The sequence below is a fragment of the Lutra lutra genome, chromosome 1, assembly GCF_902655055.1.
Source record: "Lutra lutra chromosome 1, mLutLut1.2, whole genome shotgun sequence".
In the NCBI taxonomy this organism is placed as follows: Eukaryota; Metazoa; Chordata; class Mammalia; order Carnivora; family Mustelidae; genus Lutra; species Lutra lutra.
The window spans coordinates 138,515,120-138,535,439 of NC_062278.1; the positions used below are offsets into that span (position 1 = coordinate 138,515,120).

Below are 20,320 nucleotides of genomic sequence, written 5' to 3' on the forward strand. Positions count from 1 at the left end.
ATGACAATGACTACTGTTTATCTGAGACTTTTTTCTTTTGCTACTAAAATGCTCAGTATAAAATTAGAATAGAAAATGATAGAGCAAAATGTTTATATTGCAGTGCATCTTATTTTAGCTAAATAGTTTGATGGGATAGGGTCACTGTGTTAATGGAAAGAACATTTGTTCTGTAAGACTTAGAGATTTAAGGGCAAAGACACCCACTATGCCATTTTAATGATGCTTCATCATTACCTGATTAAACATATAAATAGCAAAACAATTGTGAAAGTAGGCAGAAAAGAACCTGCCAAGCTTACTGGAAGCAAAATCACAGCCAAATCTTCATTTTCAAAATGAATGAATGCAGGTAGCTTGTTAAATCATCTTTGTTCACCAAAAGGCACTTTGGGTGGAATGCTCTGATCGCCCCTTTTTAGCATTTTATTTTGTATGTACTCAAAGGAACCGGTTAATATTGGGCCATTTTAATCTACCCCGTCTTAAATATATTCAGAAGAATGAAATGTATATAACATTGCTAAACAAAAAATGGACTTTGTAGAAACAACTTATATTGACTTTTTAAAGGGAGAAGCCCATCTTTCCATACTATTTATTAACTCCCTTTTTTTTAAAGCAACTTTATTGATATATAATTAATGTATCATATAATTCATCCATTTAAAGGGTGGCTCAGTCATTAAATGTCTGCCTTGGGTTCAGATCATGATCCCAGAGTCCTGAGATGGAACCCCATGTGGGGATCCCTGCTCAGCAGGTAGCCTGCTGCTCCCCTACTTGTGTTCTCTCTTTCTCTCTCTTTTTCTCTCTCTCTCTTTCTCTGGCAAATAAATAAATAAAATCTTTTTAAAAATTAAAAATAATAAAGTGTATAATTTGAAGGCTTTTAGTATGTTCATAGAGTTGTGCATTCATCACTGTAATCAATTTTAAACCATTTTATTTTATTTTTTTAATATCTTTTTTTTAAGATTTTATTTATTTATTTGACAGATAGATCACAAGTAGGCAGAGAGGTAGGTAGAGAGAGGAAGGGAAGCAGGCTCCCTGCTGAGCAGAGAGCCCAGATGCGGGGCTCTATCCCAGGACCCTGGGATCACGACCTGAGCCAAAGGCAGAGGCTTTAACCCACTGAGCCACCCAGGCGCCCCAATTTTAAACCATTTTATTACCCCACAAGAAACTCCATACCATACAGCCATCACCCGGAATTCAACTTCCCCTACCCTCAGCCCTATGAATCTACATGCTCTGCCCATAGATTTGCCTATTCTGAATATTTCATATAAATGGAATTATACAATATGATCCTCTGAGACTGGCTTTTGTCACTTAGTATAATGTTTTCAAGCTTCACTCATGTGGCGTGGGAGTACTTCATTTGCTTTTATACCCAAGTAATATTCCGTTGTGTGGCTGTACCACTTCTTATTTATTCATTCATCAGGTGATAGACATTTGTGTTGTTACCACTTTTTAGGTAACATGAATGATGTTGCTATGAACATTTGTAAGACATTCACACACGTTTTTGTGTGGACATGTTTTAATTTCTCTTGGGTAATTAAGTGGAATTGCTGGATCGTATGGTAACTCTATGTTTAAACATTTGAGAAACTGACAGACCGTTTCCCAAAGCAGCAGCAGCATTTTATACTCAGCAGTACATGAAGGTTCCAAGCTCTCTACTTCTTTGCCAACCATTTTTTATTATAGGACTTTTTTATCATAACCATACTAGAGCATATGAAGTGGTATTTCATTGTGGTTTTCACTTGCATTTCCTTGATAGCTAATAATATTGAGCATGTTCTCATGTGTTTGTTCCTTGGTAACTTGCCTATTTGGATCCTTTACCCACTTTAAAATTGGGTTGTCTCTTTGTCACTTTGTTCTGTATATATTCCATATGCAAGTTATGATGTGCAGTTTTCTTCTCCCATTATTGAAGTTGCCTTTTTGTTTTCTAAACATTTTTTCTTTGAAGCACAAAAGTATTAATTTTGGTGCTATCCAGTTTATCTATTTTTTCTTTCATTCTTTATGATTTTGAGGTCACATCTACAAATTTGTATCATGAGATCAATGAAGTCTCTTTCAGTCAAAAAAATAGAATAGTAGTAACAGAAGTTTCTCCTTACCTAAGAAATGGCTGTGAAAATTTAGAGTTCTATTAATAATTCACACAAGGAAACCTACATGAGTAATACCTTATGGTAAAGGGTATTCCTCAGTCCTCTGAACTAGTGTTATTATTATATCTTCTTGTTGACAATTGGTTCAACCGAAATGCACTGACAGAATCGCCAGACTGTTCTAAGATCTGACTGTACAATCTCTTTTCTTCTGCATCATGATCACATATGTGTTCTTGACCATCAATTCTCAAAAGCAAAATCTAAAAAAATGCTGTACATTCACTTTTTGACAAAGAAAAGCAAAATCCACTTAATTGCTGACAAACCATTCTGCATTTTTCATTTTAAAACATAAGTATTATTGATTATAATGTTACATTTTGTGGACTTAGCCTTCTAAACTGGAATACACCCAACTATGTAATGATTTATAGGATGCTTTTTGCTTATTTTCAGTTCTCAAGCCTGTATGCATGGGTAGATTTGTAACTCTCATGAGAGATTTACAGATCACACACACACACAGGATGTGCATGTATCCTAAAGAATAGTGAGGATCTCCCAAAGGAAAAAAAAAATTATGCCACTCAAAAGTTCATCCTGTGAAGTGTGAATTTAACATGGATATAGCTTTTGGATCTTAGCTGTTTTTGTCTTCCTGCCTGTGATTACTTATATATAGGCCTCTTTTTATTTTGAATAGAGGGACTAAATGGACATATTGGTAAGAGTCCAAGGGAGACCAATGCCACATTCCAAATAGGCAGTTTGAGCAGGGTTGAATAAAAGGAGTATTTACAAAGAAGTTCCTTGAGTGTAAGGAAACCACAAAGCATAGAACTGTCCCTCCACTGTGGGAATAATAACAACAGAAATTCACTACAACTCCTAGGTGTGAAGGGGTCAGTGTAGAGAGTGGTTCTGAAATATTGAGTCAGAAGAAGGTGGGTGGAGAAGGCGACGTGAAAGGAGCTGTGATCTTTTTTTGGGACCCTCTGTGACCTTCTGCCCACCTCAACCCTGCTGGGAAGCAACCAGAGGAACATACACCTCGACCTCCCTCTGCTACCACCCTCCAATCTGCTGATGTTCTAAAATGGCCAAACCAATAACCCTGTTGATGGATTTCATACAAGTCAGCCTCCAAGGAGCACAAATGGTTGGAAAATGGGTCTGTTCTAGGAATAAAAGTGGGAAATAGTAAAATGAGTTACTGTATATTCAAACAAGTAGAGAAAAATTCAAATGAAATTTAAACAATCAGTTATTAATTACTCATTACTAGTAATTAGCCAGTTAGTGGTAGCTAGTTATTAACTGAATACTAACTGATAGCTTCAGAATAACTGGTTATTTTTTAAAAAGATGGATATGGGTGTTTCCCCACCCCTCCATACTTCCTAAATAATTTGTAAGTTGAAATTTTTTTAAGAGATTTATTATCTTAGAGAGAGAGAGATAGAGCAAGTGAGAGAGTGCAGGCAGGGTGGGTGGGAGTACAGAATCTTAAACAGACTCCATGCTGAGCCCAGAGCTGGACACAGGGCTTGACCATGAGATCCATGACCCCGAGACCACAACCTGAGCCAACACGAAGAGTCTGGTGCCCAACAGACTGCACCACCCAGGAGCCCCACAAGCTGAAAAATGTTTAAAACAACAAACTTCTCTGCCATTTTCCACTCATCAATAGGAAAATTAAGTTCAATAATTGGTCCAATCCAGCAGCTACAGGTAGTATTAGAATTTTTTTTTAATTTTATTTATTTATTTGATAGACAGAGATCACAAGTAGGCAGAGAGGCAGGCAGAGAGAGGGGAGGGGGGAAGCAAGCTCCTTGCTGAGCAGAGAGCCCAATGCAGGGCTCTATCCCAGGACCCTGAGGTCATGACCTGAGCAGAAGGCAGAGGCTTAACCCACTGAGCCATCCAGGCGCCCCAGTATTAGAATTTTTTTTATAGAATCTTACGGTTGGAAGGGATTTCAGGGAACTTTTCTTTCTTATCCTCTCCTAATACATGAATATCCCCCTTTTAAAAATGAGAACATCATACATCTTTGAAAAGGGCTCTGATTCTACCTCCAATCTCCTATTATTGCTCTTGATTCTTCTATGATGAATGCCAAATCTTAAGTCCTTTCTCTGAGCTTTAACACCTGCTTTCTATCCTTGCCATTCAGTATTTTCTTTTATAAAATTTTATGTTATTTTCATGTATATATTTCTACCTTCCCCAAGGCTCTTGAAGACTTTGATTATAGCTCAAAAAAAATTCTGTGAATTGCCTCAAAATTATTATTATTATTGTTATTATTAATGTTGTTGTTAAAGTACTCAGACTTTACTGAAGTACAACAGAGAATATCCTGTATTCAGAATATGTGAATTGACTGTAGTTTAGTCACTCAATGTTCAGTACTAGAAAGTAAGCCTACATGAACTTGGGAAGGTTTGGGGATTTTTTTCAGTCTCTTTATTAAAGAACCATAAGGCACCTAGACAATAGGAACTGACACTTCCCATTGACTTGTGCCCAATTAGAAATAAACACAATATTATAAATCAATACTAAATTAGTCAAATTTCCTTTTTATGCTTATATGACCATATGATAGGGTAGAATTTGAAGTAATCAACTTTTATAAATAATGGGTAAAAAAAATTTACCCATTATTCTAATGGGTACATGGGTTCTAAAACAAATATTTAAGCAACCTCAGCTTTGATATTATTGCATTTTCAAAATGTGGTAGAATCATAAAATCTGAAATTTGAGAGGTATCTCAGAGGCCACCTATTTTGGCTTATCTCCCAGTATGGGATTTTTATTTCTGTATTTTTTATTTATTTATTTATTTATTTATTATTTATTATTATAAATTGTTTATATAAATATATTATAAATTTATATATAAATTTATAATATATATATTTATTATATATTTATTTATATTATTATTTATATATTATATATTTATATATATTTATTATTTATTATATATATTTATTATATATATTATATATATTATATATATTTATTATATATATTATATATATTTTATATATATTTATTATATACATTTATTTATATTATTATTTATATATAAATATATAAATATATATTTATAAATATATATTTATATATATAAATATATATAAATTTATTATAAATTATTTATTATAAATATTATTTATTATTATTTATTTATTTATTTACTTATTCTGTATTATTTATTTCAGTAAAAAGTTATTTTGCCCGAACATTTTCTGTAGTAAGGAGCTCACTATGCCCCCAGAAAAAGCTACACCAGCAGTTCCTAAACCTAGTTGTGCTTTCAGATTCTCTAGAATATTTTACATGATTATAGATATTTTTATCAACTAATATATAAGATATATTTAATATCAATACATATTTTTAAAATAACATTTCTGTTGGCCCAGCATTGGGTTGACATTGAGTATCTGTACTTTCAGAAGTTCTCCAGGTGCGCCTGGATGGCTCAGTCAGTTAGACATCTGGCTTCAGCTCAGGTCATAATCTCAGGGTCCTGGGATCGAGTCTTGTGTCGGGCTCCCTGCCCAGCAGGGAGTCTGCTTCTCCCTCTCTTGGCTTATGTTCTCTCTCTATGTCTCTCAAATAAATAAAATCTTTTAAAAAATTTTTTAAAAATTCTCCAAATGCAGGACACACAGGTGGCTTAGTTGGTTAAGCTTCTGAAGCTTAATGTTGGCTCAGGTCATGATCTTTGGGTCCTTGGATCACCATGTTTGGCTTGTGCTCAGCAGGGAGTCTGAGAATTCTCTCTCTCCTTCTCTCTCCTCCTCCCAGTCATTCTCTCTCTCCCTTTCCATCTCTCCCTCTCTAAAATAAATAAATAAATCTTTAAAAAAATTTCCACAAATGCTTCTGATAACAGCCAACTCATTCCTCAATTAGTTTAGCTATTAGAAAACTATCCTCTGTATTTGGCTCATACAACTCTTGCAAAGACTTTTATTTATATTTTCTACTCTGTTCCTCTTGAGTTGCATACAAAAAGGAACATAAATGGTTGATTTTAATGAAAATATTATAAATTTTGAAGGTAGTTAATATCTGTCTTCCTCTTCACTCTGTGGTATATTTTCCTCTTCTCTGAATGCTCTCTCTTCTTGAAACTTTACTCATATGACATGAAACTTTACTCATATGACATATGACAAACTTTACTCATACAGACCTTTAATGATCATGATTAACTTCCTTTGCTGCTGTCCCTTTCTCTTGTCCTAATTTCTTAAAGATAACCACAAATGATCTCAGTGTCCTACAGATGACATTTCCAGAACAGACATTATTGTCTATCATGTTAGTTTATGAAAGCACCTGAGGATCTTGTATTTGTTTTCTCTGTTCAGAACTCTCTTCCCCAATATCTGCTTGGACATCTCTCTTCCTTCTTTCAAGCCTACTCAGTGAGGTCTTCCTTGACCAGTCTTTTTATTTTTTTTTATTTTTATTTATTTTTTTTAAAGATTTTATTTATTATTTATTTGACAGAGAGAGATCACAAGTAGACAGAGAGGCAGGCAGAGAGAGAGAGAGAGAGGGAAGCAGGCTCCCTGTTGAGCAGAGAGCCCGATGTGGGACTCGATCCCAGGACCCTGAGATCATGACCTGAGCCAAAGGCAGTGGCTTAACCCACTGAGCCACCCAGGCGCCCCTTGACCAGTCTTTTTAAAACAGAAGTCTCTGATCCCCAAATTTACTTCCAAATTTGTTTTCCCTCAGAGCCTATCAAACCTCTGTTATGGTACATAGTTTAGTTATCTACTTTTTCACTGTCTTTATCCCCTCATTAGGATGTCAGCTGTATGAGGACAAGATTCTTTATCTGCCTTTTTCTTTGCTATAATTGGCATATGGTAGACACATATTTCTGGTGATGAATATATAAAAAATGCTGAATTATGCATTATATATATTTTAGCCATAATACATTAGAACATTGAATAGAAGAGAAAAATGAAATTTTAGTTTTGAGTTTGAAGAGACACTAGAAATCCCATCATGTGAGCTGCTTCTATCACAGATGAGTAAATTAAGGCCCGGAGATAATCATATATGCGGCAAGAGGTATAGAAAGGCCTAAAATCAAGACCTGGGTCCCAATTTTCTTTTTATTAGATTAGCTTTTGAAGAAGTCCATCCTTGGTGTGCCCTGAAAAGATTTCCTTCTGAAATATTAGATACCCACGTTAAGAGTTGAATCTTTGGTTCCTTAAATTACCCATATATACTTAAATGTAATATCTGGTTTAATCATGAACAAATAATTTTAAGATATGATAATTTTAGAAAGGGATTTTCAAAAAAGCCTAATAAAATATACTATATGTTTTCTCAAGGAGAGATATACATTTCCCAAATATGTTTTCCCATATATGTTTCCCACTTATGACTATTCCACATGTAAGCATTTTCAAGTCCAGAAAAGGAAAGAAAGAACAGAAAAGGAGTACATTTTAAAGCAGATAAAATGATAGGTGGGGAGGAGTCCACTGGTAATACACTGATTTTTTAAAATGTATTTTTAAATCAAATCTGATAACTGGCAACAAAACACTGTTATTACAGCCTTATCCTGAAAGTTTTTTTGAAGGTGCATATTGTAATTTCATATTCTAGTGAAATTACTGGTCTTTAAGAAAAAATATTCATTAGGTATCTAGATAAAAAAGGTCTTATAAAGGACATGCAAGGGAAAAATCTAGACTGTTGTTAGACTTTTAGACAAAAACATTTTGTGCAAGAGAATGGAGTAACATACAAAATATACAAAATGTAAAGAAAATGTAAACTAAGGATTTTATATCCAGCAAAAATGACCATCAGGTACCAAACTGCTACCATGAAAAAACTCAAGGAACATTGTTCCCATAGATATTTCCTGAAGAATATTCTCAAGAACAAGATTCAGAAAACCAAGATAATTTGAAAGAATTGTGATAGGACAAGTTAATCAGCATTAAATATGTACTTATTTATAGTATCAAGTCTAAATGAAAGTTAAAGAAGAGATGGTATTAAGTTTTCAAAGGCCATAGGCTCTGACAATGTAAATATGGATGAAACACTGAAAGGGGAGTGGGGAGAAAATTAGACTAGAATATGGCTCAAATTTTTAAATTGTTTTCAGTATTCAAAATTCGTAATGATAGTACTAATATTGATATAATGCAACTGTTGTATGTATAATGGGGGATAAAGCAAATGAGTCATTATTGGATATCCTAACTCTATCATCGTCTATACCTCAATAACCAGAATTCACAATGTAAAGGAGATACAAATGTAATATATAAAATGTTAAAACCCTGTAATACTGAAATAGAATTAGTAATATTAATATGAACCTATATTGTCTCTCATGTACATGCATACAATTCCAAGCTCTTTCAACAGAAAAGGAGTATAAACAATGACCAGCCCAATAACAGTCTCTCTATGCATCAATTATGGTCTCAGATATAATTTCCCAATAAAAGAAACAAGAGTGTCTTTAAATAGCTGTTTCACTTCTGGGGACATGAAACACACATAAGTTTAGGATACCTTAGTGTACAAGACAACAAGAAAACTATCAAACACTACTAGGATGATGTCAGAAATACTCAGGAGCCAGTGTAAAGAGTCTTCCACTCACCAAAGATGGGATAATTTTGGTAAGAATAACAAGTACAGTAAGGGTAACAAGAAGCCTGTGTGGCTATCAGTTAAGCGTCTGCCTTCAGCTCAGGTCATGATCCCAGAGTCCTGGGATCGAATCCTGCATCAGGTTTCTTTCTCAGCAGGGAACCTGCTTCTCCCTCTGCCTGCCATCCTCCTGCTTGTATTCCCTCTCTGGCAAATAAATAAAAAAATTGTTTAAATACAATGGTTAAAACACATAAAATAGCTAACAAATGCCCCCAAATGGCAGCATAATAAGCTTCTGAATTTCCCTCATCCTACAGACACACTGAATGTACATCTATATGCAGAATAATTCCCTCTGAGAGAAACATAAAACAAGGAATGATTTTTAAAAAGTTGAATAACTCTGACGTATCAGGTGAACGAGAAAATCCCCACATGGAGACTGATTGGAAAGGTTAGGACACATAAAGCAAAAACACCACCCCAGATAAAGTGCCATGCCATCAAGAAGGAACCCCTAAGTCCCAGCATTGGAGAGTTTGGACTTAGTGCCCCCAACTAAGACCCTCAAAACACTTAGCTCTGAAAGCCAAAGGGGCTTATGTTCACAAGTCCTACAGGATCATAGCAAACAAAAGTAATTCTTAAATGGATGTAAGAGCATATTAGATAAAGGGCTAGTATCCAAAATCTATAAAGAACTTATCAAACTCAACACCCAAAGAACAGATATCCAGTGAAGAAATGGACAGAAGAAATGAACAGACATTTCTCCAAAGAAGACATACAAATGGCCAAAAAGCATGTGAAAAAATGCTCAACATCACTTGGCATCAAGTAAATACAAATCAAAACCACAATGAGATACCATCTCGCACCAGTCAGAATGGCTAAAATTAACAAGTCAGGAAATGACAGATGTTGGTGAGGATGCCGAGAAAGGGGAACCCTCCTACACTGTTGGTGGGAATGCAAGCTGGTTCAGCCACTCTGGAAAACAGTATGGAGGTTCCTCAAAAAGTTAAAAATAGAGCTACTCTATGACCCAGCAATTGCACTACCAAGTATTTACCCCAAAGATAAAAATGTAGTATCTGAAGGGGCACCTGCATCCCAATGTTTATAGCAGCAATGTCCACAATAGCCAAATGATGGTAAAGCCCAGATGTCCAACAACAGAAGAATGGATAAAGAGTGGTATATGTATACAATGGAATACTACTCCACCATCAAAAAAGAAAAAAAAATGAAATCTTGCCATTTGCAACAACATGGATGCAACTAGAGAGTATTATGCTAAGTGAAATAAGCCAATCAGAGAAAGACAGTTACATGATCTCACTCATATGTGGAATTTAAGAAACAAAACAGAGGCTCATAGCTGAAGGGAGGAAAATCAGATGGAATCAGAGAAAGAGAGACAAACCATAAAACACTCTTAATCATAGGAAACAAACTGAAGGTTGGTAGAGGGGAGCAGAGTAAGGGGATGGACATTAAGGAGGGCACATAATGTAATGAGCACTGGGTATTATATAAAACTGATGAATCACTGAGCTCGGTCTCTGAAACTAATAATACTATACTATACTATACTATACTATAGTATACTATAATACTATACTATACTATAGTATACTATAATACTATATGCCAATTAATTGAATTTAAATTTTGAAAAGTGAAAAAAAAATGGGTGTAAGAACATCTCTATGGTTGTATATCCAGGTTCAGCAGAGAGGGAGCATGCAAAAATGCTCATCTCCTAGTTTCTCCCTGGAACAGATATAACTGCATACTGTCCCAGCTGCTACCTTAGGGCCCAGCTCCTAATCCACCTGCACCTAGGTGCTCTGTATGATCCTCCACTTTGGGACACTGACAGATCTTGGACACCCTCAACTACTGGGAGCCACCAAGAACAAAGACAACAGCTTCGACAGTCATGAAGACCCTAAATCTTCAAGATACCACCAAAATCTGTTAGAACTAATAAGTGAATTCAGTAAAGTTGCAGGATACAAAGTTAATGTACAAAAGTCAGTTGTATCTATACACTGATAACTATCAGAAAGAGAAATTAAGAAAAACAATCCCATTAACAGTAACATCAAGAAGAATAAAATACTTAGGAATAAATTTAACCAAGGAGGTACAAGACTTGTAGACCAATAATGACAAAATATTGTTGAAAGAAATTAAAGAAGATCTAAACAAATAAAAAAGCTCCAACTACAGACTTGCCAAAAGAATCGAAGAAAGCTGTTTAAATTCTCAGCTCTTACCGAAAGACCTGTACATGAGGAGTTAACCAAAGTTAGAGTACTCCAACTAGCAGCATTGGCATCAACTGGGAGCTTGTTAGAGATGCAGAATCCCACCCTACACCTACTGAATCTGAATATACTTGGTGTCAAGATCCCCAGGTGATTCCTCTATACATTGTCTTGATAAGCGATCTATACAGTTGGTATTCTGAGATGAGACAGACTCATGTTTGGTATTCACTAATAGCAGTGAGGATCCCTCAGCGAGATAGCAATTTGGATACTAATCAATTTGTCACAGAAAGTAGGAAAACAGATGAAGAAAGCAATCAAAGGATTGATAAATAATGGATTAAAATAGTACAGCTAAAGTAATAAAGTTGTGTCCGAAGGCCTGAGTTTGCAGAAATTCAGTGAAACCACTGGAGTAATCACTTTCAAGGCTTGTAATTCTTCTCTTATTATAATTGAAGAGGCACCAGATGCACCTGCAAAAGTAAAGCCCTTGGTACTATTCCTGTGTGACCTTGGATAAGCCACTTCACCTCCCAACATTCTAGTCTCTCCAGCTGCAGAACAAGATTTACAACGTTTATTAGTAATGGGATTGAGATTCTCATTTGGATGAAATTTATGCAAGTGCCAAATATGATTATTATTTTAGCTAACAGATAAAAAGATTGTCATTTGTTTTTGAATGTGTTGTGAAGCAAAAGACACAAGGATGAAATTATGCCGATCGTCCTTTTTGTTTTGCCTGCTTATGGAGTTTGATTGAACTTGTCTGAATCCTGAATCCCATAATAAATATGCAACATAACAAAAGATTAAATGAAAGACCATTTAATTACCTGAATCAGAGCTCGTAAAAATGTATATGTGTTTGTGGCAGCAGGGGGAGGACTGGTATAATTAGTACCCGGAATTTAGGAAAATTGTGTCTAGCAGGAAAATGTATACATGTTTGGCAAAAATTGAGTGATGGGTCAAGAACTCTTCAAGCTAAGAAGATTATATCAACAGATGCATTCCCCATCTGCTCACTGAATGCACAAAAATGGAAATGGCATTTTTTTTCTATCAATTGAAGTTCCAGTTATACTCAGAGGCCATTAATCATACCATGCCAATAGCCAAGATTGAAAAATGTAAAACATGAATAATAGAAGGCAAGAGTTAGCTACTTTGGATGTGAAATAAAAGGTATTTTCAAAGAGACGTTCTGCTCTTCCTCATGAAACTCACACTGCTGTTCCTAAAAGGCATAATACAAAGACACACCAGAACAGCAAATCTGTGTTTACACCAAAAGGCACACAATCTAACTGTAAAAACTGGCAGTGCACAGTCTTATTGGGACACTAGGGCACCAGCACCACAGATGGATTTTTCTCAACTATGTAGTAACACAATGGTTTGTAAATCTCCCATTTTGAAGTAATGGCAGTATCCATGAGACCCTGAGATCATATAAAACGTTCTTCCCTGCTAGGGGTATAGTGATAATTACTTCTGTGTCTTGCAGTGCTATTTGTGGGAGATTGGTAAAAGTTTCTCAAGTTCAAATGAAAATACCAGAAACTCATATTAAGAAATAAACCATCCACCTTATTATTCATTAAATTACCATGTATCAATGAAGATTTATAAATGGCAGGATTTATGCAGGGACTAGAGCCATTATAAAGGACAATAAAGACAATCATACCTGTCCCCAGCAAACCCTATATTGGTCCTTACTCAAATGTGATCAACAGCAAGCTGCACATTGTTGTATTTTGTCTCACGCATCTTTTATAGAGAATTCTCAATCCATCTGACTGCAATTACTTGAACTTTAGAATGGAAATACAGGATCTTCATCAACATTTTTCAACGACTCTGGTTATTGCTGCTACTATTTGTTACTGCAAAGATGTATGCAAGGTGATGCTAAAACTCAGAGACTCTGTTTCTCCCAAATTAATTATGTAAAACCATTAACAGCGTGGTTTGTCTCCCCATGCCAAGGCTGAAAAGGAGTTCTACAGATAACTGGCTTTTATTGTCTTTGAGCTAAATGTTTCCTGGTATTCCAGTATTCCCTACTATGAGGAAGTTTTCAACTGAGCTGTCTTGCATTACCAAATGCAGATACTGGGATCCTGACAAAGTATCAGTTGTATGGGAAAGAGATCTTAACATCCTTAAACTATTTGATCCTCACAGCAAAGCATCTGTGGGCATATGCTTAAGAGGAGGGTGAGAAGTAGCATCACATCAATGAAGCATATTAAACATAAGAGGAGAAATCCAGATGCTCTGGAAATGTAGGCAACAATAACTATTTGTAAGCCAATGGAAGTTCTGAGAAAACCTGGATATAGCCAAAATAGAAAAACTGTGGCAATTAGTGACTTCCTCCTTAGAGGTACGGAAAGACCAGAGTGTGGACTATCATGGATAACTGACCAGTCTGTTGTTGCCTGGATGTTTCTATTCATGACAGAAGGTGCTGCTCAACAAGACCAAATGCACTACCCCCAAACCTGCTAAACACCTAATGATTTGTGTGGTAAAATACATGTTACTGGGAAAACAGAGGAGGGAAGGATCTTTAGATGCTCCGAAGTTTTGGATAGAAAACTGAATCACTTGGAAGCACAGATGGTGTTTTCAACACTTCTTCTTTCTAGCAGTTGGGACTTTGGAAAGGATAGAGAAATCTTGGATGTGAACAATTGGCTCTGCAGATGGTGATGGTGAACTGGTTTGGCCAACAGTCTTAAGTCCCAGACTGATGGGTTCCTATTCACAGAAGAATTAGGAGAAGGAAATGGAAGGAGAGGAAAAATGGATAAAGGAAACATAACTTGACACACAAGGGAGAGAAAAATGTGTATTAAGTTATGGCTTATTTATCTATTTTCTCTTTATAAGTAGAAATAATCAGAAGTCCACATCTAAAACAGCCAGCTTGGGTAGCAACCAGGGATGCAAAAAGGTTTACCAAATTTCAACTGATAAAACAACTCTGAATATCTTAATTGCGTTTGTCACTTGGCACTCAGAATATAGTCATGAGATATGGGAGTCAGTAAATAAGCGCCACTAAAAAATGTGAAGGGGGGATGCCTGGGTAGCTCAGTTGGTGAAGCATCTGACTCTTGATCAGGTCTTGATCTGAGGGTCAGAAAGGAAAGGAATGGACAGGACAGGACAGGAAAGGAAAGGGAAAAAATGAGAAGGGGCTTGTGATAATATTGATAATTATGATGTAGTGTGCCATGATTCATTAATTAAGTATAACACCCAGTGCTCATCACAGTACAGTTGTGTCTTCTAATATGAGTAACAGAGGACATTTAAAGAATATGATTAGGTGTTGAGGTAAGTGGGAGAACTTTGGTTCATTTGATGTGAATGATTTTTGTTTGTTTTTACTGATCTATTTCTGTAGTATTCTGATGTTAAGTTGTATTTTGAAGGTATATCTCCTTAAATGGATGGAGTCTTGTTCACAAAGTAGCCCCAACAACCTTTTTTTAGCAAATGCACATCTTCTTAGCATGCTATAAAAAAGTATTAAGTCTCACCACCCTTGGAAAGTAGAGACTGCATTCTTTGCTTTCCACATTTGATTAAGAAGAAGGTCTTCCCTGTTTTAGAATGAATTTTGTTAGCAAGCCCAGCAGAAAGCAGTAAGCAAAAGTGAGGTACTCTCTGTGGCAGTATGTTGTCCCCTTCAGTGTCACCAGACTATCCACCTCCAGGAGATGCCATCTTTCCTTGTGACAGTTGCCTTTGTCCTTGTGAAGGGAAACATCCTGTACCCACAGGGATTAATTCTCTCATGTAACTTTAATAAGGTGCAGGGGTGTGTCCTCAATGACACAGTGACAGAATTCTTCCCTGATACACATTGATCATTACCCTTCAGAGCTAAAGAAAGTTCTATTTCCTTGGATTCTTTGCTGCTTTTAGTTCAAGCTAATACAGTGATTTTGTTTTCTGGAAATGTTAATGCTTGTTTACATTCCGGGAGCCAGTCAAGGCTCTGGATTCCCATTTAAAGTTCATAACCTCAAAGTTGTGATAAGTGTGCAGTAAAAGTTTGATGTCAAGGATGTGGCCATCAAAAGGTATTTCACCCAAGGAAAAATATTTGTTTATTTTGAAATCTAGAAACAATAGCTCATCAGAAATATGTATGTTGATATATTGTCTGCCTCCAAATTCCCCCTTGCTGCACACTGTTTTTGTTGTTTTATTTGTATAATTTGACATGAGGAGATTTTGCTGTGCTTCACCGGTTTCTGACTTCGAGATGATGGTATTTACTTACTGGATGTTGAATTAACATTTCAGATAGATTTTACACACAATGGTACTTTTTTGTATCATCTGGGATCTTCACAAATTCTGTCCACATTAGCAAAACTCTATCAATTCTTAAGCAATACCTCCTTTCCCGTGTGATAATATACTATAATAGAAAGAGCACCAAACTTAGAAGGCCTGATTTCTAGACCAAAGACTGTCCTTCATGAAATATGGGACCTTAAAAATGTCATTTAACCTCTGGGCCATAGTGTACCCATTTTACAGGTGGGAAAATAATAATGTATCCCTGCCTATCTTAGCACTGTTTATAGATCCAATAGGAAAAAAGGTACCTGAAAGCATATTGTATTATAAATGTACTCAAACAGTTAATAACATAATTGTTGATGTGCCTAAAATGCAAATGGTTCTTCAAAGATTGTGTCTTTATTCAATCCTGATAAAAGGCCTGTTGAAAGCATTTTACTGGGAGCTGATGCAATTTTGTAAAATGTGCTGGGATGTAAAATGTACTGAGAGCTAATGTCAGTTTGATACAGGAATGAAGCTTAGATAGTCCACAGAAATGGGTGGTCGGTATATTCCTTCAAACATCTCATTCAGCATCAGCCTTCTCTTCTGAAATTCTGATAGAAGAGCTAATCAATTCAAGGGGGAGCCCGTAGGTAAATGTCTGCAGTGCCAAGATCCAGATCCTGATTTAAGTATGAGCCATGCACTGTGAAATTGAGGCTTGGCAGGTCATGCAGCGAAAATTTCAAAACACATAGCATCTTTCTCAGACTCACTATTTTGCCTCTTAAATGTGAGGTTCAGAGGTATCTTTTCATCACCCGAAGTTTCAGATCTGCTGAAAAGCCTGGACAAGTGTTCGGTTGAGTCCCTTGAGTTCCATGCTAGCAGCAAGGCAGAAATGCTTTTGGCCTGGCAGTTTCAAGGCAGGTGTTCCCAGTTGGTTGCCTGAACCATGGAAAAACCTCCTTCTGGCCTTTTTTAAATGCCTGATTCAAGCGGCACTACCTCCTGGTGGGCCTGCCAGGGAGAATTAGTTTCAGAACACACTCAACAGGAAGTGGATTGAATTAAGTGCTGGAGGAATTAGGAATGTATATGTCAACGTTGAAAAAAGTTTGCCTGAAACAGCAATCTTGGATCTGGTGTCACTGAAGTTGAACAGCCTTTTGTTTTGTTTTGTTTTTTGAGGCTAGTCAAGAGGGTCAGCTGCTTATATTAGAGTTTTTGATTCATGATAGTAAACTCAAGTCATAGCAGGTCCTTTATAAAATACAGTCTTACAGCAGTTGAAGGCGAAGTATTACAACACCGTGTTAGTGTTACAAATCTCACCAAAGATTAGAAGATACATGTTCAAGGCAGTCCTGAGAGGAAAATATATAGCGGTACAAGCATTTCTCCAGAAACAAGAAAGGTCTCAGGTACACAACCTAACCCTACACCTAAAGGAGCTGGAGAAAGAACAAGAAGAAACCCTAAACCCAGCAGGAGAAGAGAAATCATAAAGATCAGAGCAGAAATCAATGAAATAGAAACCAAAAAAACAATAGAACAAATCAACGAAACTAGGAGCTGGTTCTTTGAAAGAATTAATAAGATTGATAAACCCCTGGCCAGACTTATCAAAAAGAAAAGAGAAAGGACCCAAATACATAAAATCATGAATGAAAGAGGAGAGATCACAACGAACACCAAAGAAATGCAGACAATTATAAGAACATACTATGAGCAACTCTACGCCAACAAATTTGACAATCTGGAAGAAATGAATGCATTCCTAGAGACATATAAACTTCCACAACTGAACTAGGAAGAAATAGAAAGCCTGAACAGACCCATAACCAGTGAGGAGATTGAAACAGTCATCAAAAATCTCCAAACAAACAAAAGCCCAGGGCCAGACGGCTTCCCAGGGGAATTCTACCAAACATTTAAAGAAGAACTAATTCCTATTCTCCTGAAACTGTTCCAAAAATTAGAAATGGAAGGAAAACTTCCAAACTCATTTTAGGAGGCCAGCATCACCTTGTTCCCAAAACCAGACAAGGATCCCATCAAAAAAGAGAACTACAGACCAATATCCTTGATGAACACAGATGCAGAAATTCTCACCAAAATACTAGCCAATAGGATTCAATAGTACATTAAAAGGATTATTCACCACGACCAAGTGGGATTTATTCCAGGGCTGCAAGGTTGGTTCAACATCCGCAAATCAATCAATGTGATACAACACATTAATAAAAGAAAGAACAAGAACCATATGATACTCTCCTTAGATGCTGAAAAAGCATTTGACAAAGTACAGCATCCCTTCCTGATCAAAACTCTTCAAAGTGTAGGGATAGAGGGCACATACCTCAATATTATCAAAGCCATCTATGAAAAACCCACCGCAAATATCATTCTCAATGGAGAAAAACTGAAAGCTTTTCCGCTAAGGTCAGGAACACGGCAGGGATGTCCGTTATCACCACTGCTATTCAACATAGTACTAGAAGTCCTAGCCTCAGCAATCAGACAACAAAAGGAAATTAAAGGCATCCAAATCGGCAAAGAAGAAGTCAAGCTATCACTCTTCGCAGATGATATGATACTATATGTGGAAAACCCAAAAGACTCCATTCCAAAACTGCTAGAACTTGTACAGGAATTCAGTAAAGTGTCAGGATATAAAATCAATGCACAGAAATCAGTTGCATTTCTCTACACCAACAACAAGACAGAAGAAAGAGAAATTAAGGAGTCAATCCCGTTTACAATTTCACCCAAAAGTATAAGCTACCTAGGAATAAACCTAACCAAAGAGGCTAAGAATCTATACTCAGAAAACTGTAAAGTACTCATGAAAGAAATTGAAGAAGACACAAAGAAATGGAAAAATGTTCCATGCTCCTCGAATGGAAGAATAAATATTGTGAAAATGTCTATGCTACCTAAAGCAATCTACACAGTGCAATTCCTATCAAAGTACCATCCATTTTTTTTTCAAAGAAATGGAACAAATAATCCTAAAATTTATATGGAACCAGAAAAGACCTCGAATAGCCAAAGGAATATTGAAAAAGAAAGCCAAAGTTGGTGGCATCACAATTCCGGACTTCAAGCTCTATTACAAAGCTGTCATCATCAAGACAGCATGGTACTGGCACAAAAACAGACACATAGATCAATGGAACAGAATAGAGAGCCCAGAAATAGACCCTCAACTCTACGGTCAACTAATCTTTGACAAAGCAGGAAAGAATGTCCAATGGAAAAAAGACAGCCTCTTCAATAAATGGTGTTGGGAAAATTGGACAGCCACATGCAGAAAAATGAAATTGGACCATTTCCTTACACCACACACAAAAATAGACTCAAAATGGATGAAGGACCTCAATGTGAGAAAAGAATCCATCAAAATCCTTGAGGAGAACACAGGCAGGAACCTCTTCGACCTCAACCGCAGGAACATCTTCCTAGGAACATTGCCAAAGGCAAGGGAAGCAAGGGCAAAAATGAACTATTGGGATTTCATCAAGATCAAAAGCTTTTGCACAGCAAAGGAAACAGTTAACAAAACCAAAAGACAACTGACAGAATGGGAGAAGATATTCGCAAACAACATATCAGACAAAGGGCTAGTGTCCAAAATCTATAAAGAACTTAGCAAACTCAACACCCAAAGAACAAATAATCCAATCAAGAAATGGGCAGAAGAGATGAACAGACATTTCTGCAAAGAAGACATCCAGATGGCCAACAGACACATGAAAAAGTGCTCCATATCACTCGGCATCAGGGAAATACAAATCAAAACCACAATGAGATATCACCTCACACCAGTCAGAATGGCTAAAATTAACAAGTCAGGAAATGACAGATGCTGACAAGGATGCGGAGAAAGGGGAACCCTCCTGCACTGTTGGTGGGAATGCAAGCTGGTTGCAACTACTCTGGAAAACAGCATGGAGGTTCCTCAAAATGTTGAAAATAGAACTACCCTATGACCCAGCAATTGCACTACTGGGTATTTACCCTAAAGATACAAACGTAGTGGTCTGAAGGGGCACACGCACCCAAATGTTTATAGCAGCAATGTCTACAATAGGCAAACTATGGAAAGAACCTGGATGTCCATCTACAGACGAATGGATAAGGAAGATGTGGTATATATACACAATGGAATACTATGCAGCCATCAAAAGAAATGAAATATTGCCATTTGCAATGACGTGGATGGAACTAGATGGTATCATGCTTAGCGAGATAAGTCAATCGGAGAAAGACAACTATATATGATCTCCCTGATATGAGGGAGAGGAGATGCAACATGGGGGGTTAAGGGGGTAGGAAAAGAGTAAATGAAACAAGATGGGATTGGGAGGGCAACAAACCATAAGTGACTCTTAATCTCACAAAACAAACTGAGTGTTGATGGGGGGAGGGGGGTTGGGAGAGGGGTGCTGGGGTTATGGACATTGGGGAGGGTATGTGTTATGGTGAGTGCTGTGAAGTGTGTAAACCTGGCGATTCACAGACCTGTACCCCTGAGGATAAAAATATATTATATGTTTATAAAGAATAAAAGAAAAAAAAGAAGAAGATACATGTTCAAGTCCTGCCTTCTGAAATACGGGGTTTCCTTATTTTGAAGAATGTAAACACTCCAGAAAAGCTAGATTCAATCTTCTGGTGGTCTTCCTGGTTTAAGAAAGTGATGTGGTTGGAAAGAAAACAAATCCTCTGGCAAATTTTATTATGGGTTTTAAGTGTAAAATGAATAATGAAAACTCTTCAGTGGTTCTTAGGTGTTTGAGAGTTGTGTTTACTTAGAAAATCTCACAGAAGCTAAATGACTTGCCTAGAAAAGTGAAGAAAGCACATACCACACAGTTTGGGTTG

At 36.5% G+C, this 20,320-nt stretch overlaps 1 protein-coding gene across 1 annotated transcript in view; it reads left to right on the plus strand.

Moving 5' to 3' along the window:
• Positions 1–20,320, plus strand: part of KCNH8 (potassium voltage-gated channel subfamily H member 8) — a 385,143-nt gene that overhangs the window by 363,441 nt on the left and 1,382 nt on the right. The window lies entirely within an intron of this gene.